Raw genomic sequence first — 7947 nt, 5'->3', positions numbered from 1 at the left:
TTGGCAAGAGGAATCAGACTTGCTGAGGTCCCCGGGGCTGTGAGAGTGGGGGGTCTGGCTGGTTAGCCCCTGCCCCCCAGCACACACGGCCCACTCCCCATCAGGATGGAGAGGGGTCTGCACCTGCCCTGACAGCTGATGGGCTGGGAAAGCAGGGGTTAGAGCAGGGGTTCTCAACCTATGGATCATGGTGGGCTGCATATGCGGCCCACAACGCGTTACGTGGGCCACAAGTTGAAAACCACAGCACCACCTCCCGCTAAAGCTCCCCTCAGACCCCAGGCTATGCCCAGCGCCCCGCACCCAGAGGCCAGAGGTGCTGGAACTAGCCTGAAGGGGTTTCCATCATATACAGGGTTTACAGTTTGGTTCAATGGCTCTCAGCCCCCCCACTATAAAAATTGTTCCAGCCCCCCGCCACATCCCATGCCAGAGACCCCTCCACAGAGCGGGGCCAGGAGCGGAGCCCTGTGCCAGGCTGGGCAGCCAGGGCCTGAGCCACGACACACTGGGCCGGGTAGCCAGGACCCGAGCCCTAGTGTGGGGCTAGGAGCAGAGCCCCGGGGCCAGGGTTGGCAACCAGGACCCCAGGCACAGGGCCAGGAGCGGAGTCCCATGTAAAACCTGGGGGTGCTGCACAGGGCTGGCCTTACCCTGAGGCGAACTGAGGCGGTTGCCTCAGGTGCCAGACTGGGGGGGCCACTAGGACCCCAAGTGTAGAAAATGGTGTCTGCTGCTGGTGCATCTGGATTCTCTCTGCGCTAGATGCACAGAGATGGGGGAGTGCTGGGCTGGATCCAATGTAGGAGCAGGGCAGGGGTCGGGAGCAGAATCAGGGAGAGGGGCAGAGGCAGGATCCTGGGCCCCAGTAGCCAGGCCGCTGGAAAATGGCTCCTCTCAGGCAAGCTCAGGGATCTGGGGGATGGGAAGGGGGCCCTCCGTGATGCCGGGCTCTGGTTCCATGGCCGGCATAATAGCCACGGCATCGAAAGGTGGACAGTCTTCACTAGGGTCCCCGCCCAGGAAGGAGGTCGGTTGCCCCACGCTCACGAGGGACATCCCATGGGGAGGAGGGCACAAGAGACAGAACAGGCAGGCAGGAGAAAAGGGGAGAGGGAATCACAGAAAGCAGCAGGAGCTGCAAGGGGAGAGAGGAGGAGGAAACTCTTATGTACCTTTCTAGCCCCCCCAGGGCCTGGACTGATTAACCCCAGCTTCTCAGGGAGCTTTCTGTTTCCTGCTGCTTCCCTGAACCCACTTGAGGGGAACAGGCAGCCAACTGAAGTAGTAGGAGCCAGTTAGGCCCTTAAGATGCTGACATCTTCCCTCACTCAGGCCCTGCTACCAGCCTGCTTATTTGTCCCCTTCAACTGAGTGCTGGGAGCCACTAAAGCTGGCACAGAACAGCAGTCATGAGTGAAAGAAGAAAACGCCCCTCTGGGGCAGCATTCAGTAAAAGCAAGCAAGCAAAGGAAGCTTTTCTATCTAAGCAGGAAGGAGCTCTCCTGAGATACATAGACACAAATGTTCCTGGTGAGCCTTCCGGCCCCAGTGAGGATGTGAGTGGTGAGGAGAGGCCTGATCTTCCAGTCAGTCAGAGTGCAGGTGACCTGGCAGCTACTGCAGCATCCGTATCTCCCTCTCAAATGGATGTAGCCATGCACATTCCTGAAGAAAAGTGTAGATCAGAGAAGGGTGTGGTGGAGCCGCAAGAAACAGCTGCTGCTGAGTTTAGTTCCTTAAGTCTAGATGATCCAGGACTGTGGATCCACTTGAGCAGTAGCCTGAGGGACTTCCTTGTACTGCATGGGCCACAGCAAGTGAAAAACTTCATGTTCCCCAAAGACAATGAAAACAGAAGTTTCCATCCAACACATTACTGGCGTGAAATCCCCAGTGGTGACAAAGTAGAGAGGCCATGGCTTATGTACTCAAAAACCCAGAATGCTGCATACTGTTTTTGTTGCAAACTCTTCCAGTCTAATGTTCCAGCCACATTGGGTTCTACAGGAACAAAGGACTGGAAAAATCTGGCTAGAAATCTAGCATGCCATGAGAAGGCAGCAAATCACCAGAGAGCATTCCATAGGTGGAAAGAGCTTGAGATGAGACTAAGGTTAAAAGCCACCATAGATGATCAGCATCAAAAGAAGATTGCATCAGAGTATCTTTACTAGCAAAATGTTCTGAAAAGGCTCATTGTATTGTGAGAATGCTTGCGACCCAAAACCTAGCACTGCATGACACTTCAGATCAGCTGTATGTGCCAAACAATGGAAACTTCCTTAAGATTGTGGAGCTGATGGCTGAGTTTGATGCTGTACTCCAGGAGCATCTAAGAAGAGTCACTACCCAAGAAATGTACACCCACCACTACCATGGAAAAACAATTCAAAATGAGATCAGACAGTTACTGGCAACAAAAGTCAAACAGAAGATTGTGGCAGATCTGAAGTCAACAAGACATTACTCTGTTATTCTGGACTGCACACCTGACATCAGCCATACGGAACAAATGACTTTAATGGTGCGTTTTGTAACAACAACAGAACCTAGTGAAAATGTCCCTGCAATGGTGACTGTCAGAGAGCATTTTCTAGAATTTATTGACATTGATCGTACTACAGAAGCTGGTATGACAAATGTGCTTCTTAAAAAGCTGGAAGATACAGGAATTACGATAGCTGACATGAGAGGTCAGGGCTATGATAATTGTGCCAACATGAGAGGAAAGAACAGAGGAGTGCAGACACGGATCCGAGAATTAAACCCTCGAGCTTTTTTTGTCCCATGCAGGTTCTCATTAATTGAACTTGGTGGTCAGTGATGCAGCATCAGCTTATAGTGAGCATCTGCTGAATTTTTTAATGTAATTCAAAGCATCTATGTATTTTTCTCTGCATCAACTCATCGATGGCAAATTTTGAAGCAACATCTCAAGACATCCTCTCTGACACTGAAACCACTGAGTGCCACACGATGGGAAAGTCGAGTGGAGGCGATAAAGCCTATCAAACACCAAGTTGGGAAGCTAGATGATGCCATAGTTGCCATTATGGAGGATAATGCTGTGACAGGAACTGTTCGTGGGAGAACAGTGGGGGAGGGAAATAGAATCACCAGAAACATACATAACTTCACATATCTGTGTGGCTTAGTGCTGTGGCATGACATACTGTTTGAAATAAATGTTGAAAGCAAGAGACTCCACGGTGTTGACCTTGATATATCTGGAGCAATGGAACAACTGGACCAAGCAAAGTCAGACCTACAGTCTTACCGCTCAGATGAGGGATTTCAAAACATTCTGAAGAGTGCATAGAAGTTGGCAGGGGAACTTCACACTGAAGTGATTTTCCCACCCATTCAAGAATACAAGAGTTCACCGAAGAAGAAAAGATTTTAATTACAAGGCACGGGATAATCCCATAAGAGACCCCAAACAACAATTCAAAGTTGAATTTTTTTAACCAGGTGCTAGATTGTGCAATACAGTCAGTTGAAGAACGTTTCATGCGGCTCAAGGAACACAGCAGTATATTTGGGATGTTGCATGATATTCCAAAACTCCTCACGATACCTGAAGAAGACCTACACCAGCAATGCAGGGCACTAGAGACAGTGTTGACACATGATGACATGCGTGATATTGATACGAGTGATTTAGGTGATGAACCGAGAGCCCTTTCAAGATACATTTCAGCAGGATCAACTCCAAAGGCTGTTCTGGAATATATGTGCACAAATAAGATGACCACCCTCTTTCCAAATGCTTTTGTTGCTCTGCGCATACGTCTAACACTTCCTGTAACAGTTGCCAGTGGAGAACGCAGCTTCTCCAAGCTGAAGTTAATAAAAACACATCTATGCTCCACAATGACACAGGAGAGGCTGGTCGGCCTTGCAGCCATCTCAACAGAGCATGAGCTGGCCCAGACTGTGGACCTTCAGGAAGCAGTTCAAATCTTTGCAACCAAGAAGGCACGGAAAGCACCACTTTGATTATTCAAACAGATAAAAATGCCCGTGTTTACTAGGCAGACAAGAAAAGTTACATTTGCTGTTCAGGTGTTTGAAAGTTAAGTGTTACTTAAAATTTTTGAACAAGGCATTTTAAGTTGTTAATTCTCCTTTATTGGGGTAGGAATAGAGCAGCACCATGAGAGGAGTAGAACAGGAAGAAGGCAGAATTGAGACCTTTCAAAGTTTTGGCCCAAGCGAGGGGACATCATTTGAGCTCCGCACCTCAGGTGCCAAAATGTTGTGGGCTGCAAACCTCATAGTTCCTTCACCTTTGCTGCCCAGCCCAGCCCAGCCCCTCACTGCCCAGAGCCCACCCGCAAACCTCTCCAGAGATCCTGTCAGGGTTCCCTCCCCACTCTGAACTCTGGGGTACAGATGTGGGGACCTGCATGAAAGACCCCCCTAAGCTTATTTCTACCAGCTTAGATTAAAAACTTCCCCAAGGCACAAATTCTTCCTGGTCTTTGGATGGTATTTCTGCCACCACCAAGTGAGTTAGACAAAGATTCAGGAAAAGGACCACTTGGAGTTCCTGTTTCCCCAAAATATCCCCCCAAGCCCCTGCACCCCCTTTCCTGGGGAGGCTTGAGAATAATATACCAACCAAATAGGTAACAAGGTGAGCACAGACCAGACCCTTGGGTTTTTAGGGCACTAAAAACCAATTAGGGTCTTAAAAGCAGAACTTTATTATAAAGAAAAAAGTAAAAGAAGCACCTCTGTAAAATCAGGATGGAAGGTAATTTTACAGGGTAATAAGATTTAAAACACAGAGGATTCCCCTCTAGGCAAAACTTCAAAGTTACAAAAAACAGGAATAAAACTCCCTCTTTGCATAGGGAAAATTCACAAGCTGAAACAAAAGATAATGGAGCTAGGTTGTTCTCAGTGGTGGCAGATGACAGAACCAGGAGCAATGGTCTCAAGTTGCAGTGGGGGAGGCCTAGGTTGGTTATTAGGAAAAACTATTTCACGAGGAGGGTGGTGAAACACTGGAATGGGTTACCTAGGGAGGTGGTGGAATCTCCTTCCTTAGAGGTTTTTAAGGCCTGGCTTGACAAAGCCTTGGCTGGGATGATTTAGTTGGTGTTTGTCCAGCTTTGCGCAGGGGTTGGACTAGATGACCTCCTGAGGTCTCTTCCAACCCTAATCTTCTGTGATTCTTCTATGATCCCCAGGGCAGTTCTGACACAGCTCACTCTCACAGCATAGACAGGACCAAAATGGGTTTTAACCACGGTCCCATTGCCACAGCTAAAGCATGCTGCTGTCCTGGCTGCTCTACAACACTAATCATGGCAAGGGGTTACTGGCTTGTAAAGAAGTCCCCTAGCAGAATAGTTTTGACAAGACAAATGGGGCCTTAGGTTGGTTAGGGAGGCCAGTGACCTGGCTAAAGCATAGGGCAGGGAAGCACATGATCCGGCTTCTATTTTTGACTCTGCTGATGACACACTGCACACAACATTTCCCCTCTCTGTGCCTTGATTTCCCCCTCAGTAAAATGGGGATAATGCCTTCCAGGCTTCATTCATTAACATAAGTAAGACTCCTTGAGAGCCTTGGATGGAAAAGGAGAGATGCATAAGGAACATGAAGAAGCATGTACTGGATATGCAGACTGTCACCCTACATATTATCATTGATATGACATGTCCCATGTATCTGTCACACTCATGCACATTTAGCTCTGTCTTTGAACCTCAATGGATTTCTCTACAGCCTCACATAAAGGGGTTGATTGACTCTCACCATAAGAGAACATAACTCTCAAAGCGGAGCTGTGCTGAGATCCTTTCTCTACATAGTGCCATCCTCTGCTCAGCACCCAAAGGTCGTCGAGGCAGCACTAGCCATCTTATTAGGACAGGGGTACTTGGTGCCTTTTCCATCTTCTCTTGTCCCCTGTAACCTCATCGTTGATGGTACAACCCCCCCTTCATAGCCTCTGCCATCTAAAAATGTCTCCCTCTATCATTCTTCCTTCTCAAGTCTATGGATCTTCTCTTCCTTGTTCCTCTCAATCCTTTGTTTAAATGGCCTTATGCCTGAAAGCTATAGAGTATCCATACAATGACTATACAACAGCACTGTCTGTAACTGACACCAGGTACTCATCACCATCTTACATGGTTCTGAGCATGCTTTGGGATAGTTTGTACCTTGAACAAGCCAGCAGGTGCTCATTCTGCTGAGAAAAATGAAGTGGTTTCTGTTGACTCTCCGAGGCAAGTGTCTCATTACCCCACTTGGACATGAGAGAGGTGGGAGTGGCTCTCTTGGGGACAAAGGACCTAGGGTGTGGGCTGGGCAGTCCTGAGAGAGGAACCCTAGGAGCAGACAAGTCTGAGCAGATATTATGGCTGTGATAAATGAAGGTGGGGGCGGGGTAGCTCCCGTTGATGGACAGCCAGCCAGTTAGCTGTAAAATCCCTCTTGGTAGCTGTTCTCTACTTGCTTTACCTGTAACGGGTTAAGAAGTCCTGCAGGTTAAAAAAAAAAAGTGGGCAGCTGACCAAAAGAGCCAATGGGAAGGTATAACTTTTTAAAATTGGGAAAGAAACTTTCCCTTTGTCTGTTGTTCTCACACAGAGCAGCAATGCTATAAGCAGGAATACCATGTAAGGCTTGAATCAGGTATAAAAATTCATCTTCCATACCTAGAACAAATCATTGGACAGGGCATGTTTAAATAGACGCGATCAGGTTTATTTCTGTTATTTTTTAAGGCTTGTGGACTCCTCTGTGCTAACCCCAGATGCTTTTGTTTGCTTGTAACCTTTAAGCTGGACCCCCAAGAAAGCTAGTTGGGGTGCTTGATTTTTGGAATTGCTCTTTTAAAATCTAGCAAAAGTCTAGGTTTCAGATGTATTTTCTTCCTTTTTGTTTTTAATAAAATTTACCTTTTTTAATAATGGGATTGGATTTTGGGTGTCCTAAAAGGTTTGTGCATGTTGTTGATTAGTTGGTAACAACAGCTAATTTCCTTTCTCAGCTCTTCCCCGGGGGGTGGTGGGGGGGTGGTGGTGTGTGTGTGTGTGCGTGTGTGAGAAAGGGCTTGAGGGTGCCCCACAGAGAGGAATTCCCAAGAGCGCCTTCCTGGGTCCAAGGGGGGTTTTTTGTACTTGGGTGGTGGCAGCGTTTACCAAGCCAGGGTCAGAGAGAAGCTCTAACCTTGGGAGTTTAATACAAGCCCGAAGTGGCCAATATTAATTTTTAAAATCCTTGCGGGCCCCCATCTTCTGGGCTCGGAGCGACAGAGGGGGGTTCAGCCTTGACAATGGCTTTACTAACAAAAATTAGCAACCCCCTGGAAGGGGGCAAGTTTGGACTTTACAGCCTGCTTTACATACGATGGCTGTAGAGCAAGTCGGAAAAGGCGCCCGCTCAAAGATCCCATCCCACATCAGGCTGCATTGTATTCCACACAAGGAGAGAGACCAGGGCTAGCATATGAAATATTTAGTTACATTTGCGATCAGACATACACAAGTTCCCGCAAGGAAAATGCTTCACACACAAAACAGATCTTTTTTGTTTTTTGCCACATAGCCATTAGTCATAAGTAAGATAAATAACGCACAGGAGGAATTGACCTCTGTCAGAAAGGCCCATGTAGAACGATGACCACCTCTCCACTCATTCAGGCTATCTCTCTCTCTCTCTCTCTCTCTCCCCTCCACACTAGGGATAGGTACAAACACCCCTGTGACTGAGGGCTGCACACTCAAGGAAGAAAGTAAGTCTTCAAGAAAGAAACATGGCTCCTCTCTAAACGCTATGGGCCCAATCCTCCAATCAGATTACATTTAGCAGGGAGGCCCACTGAAGTCAAGGGCATTCTGCATTGGTGCATGGATTGGATTGCAAGATCGGGCCTTAAGGCGTAAGAAAAGTGATTAAAACTGGCACCTCACTTCCTGT

Source organism: Natator depressus, chromosome 15, assembly GCF_965152275.1.
Source record: "Natator depressus isolate rNatDep1 chromosome 15, rNatDep2.hap1, whole genome shotgun sequence".
Classification (NCBI taxonomy): Eukaryota; Metazoa; Chordata; order Testudines; family Cheloniidae; genus Natator; species Natator depressus.
The sequence above is the reverse complement of the archived record's forward strand: the minus strand, read 5'-3'. Positions refer to the sequence as shown.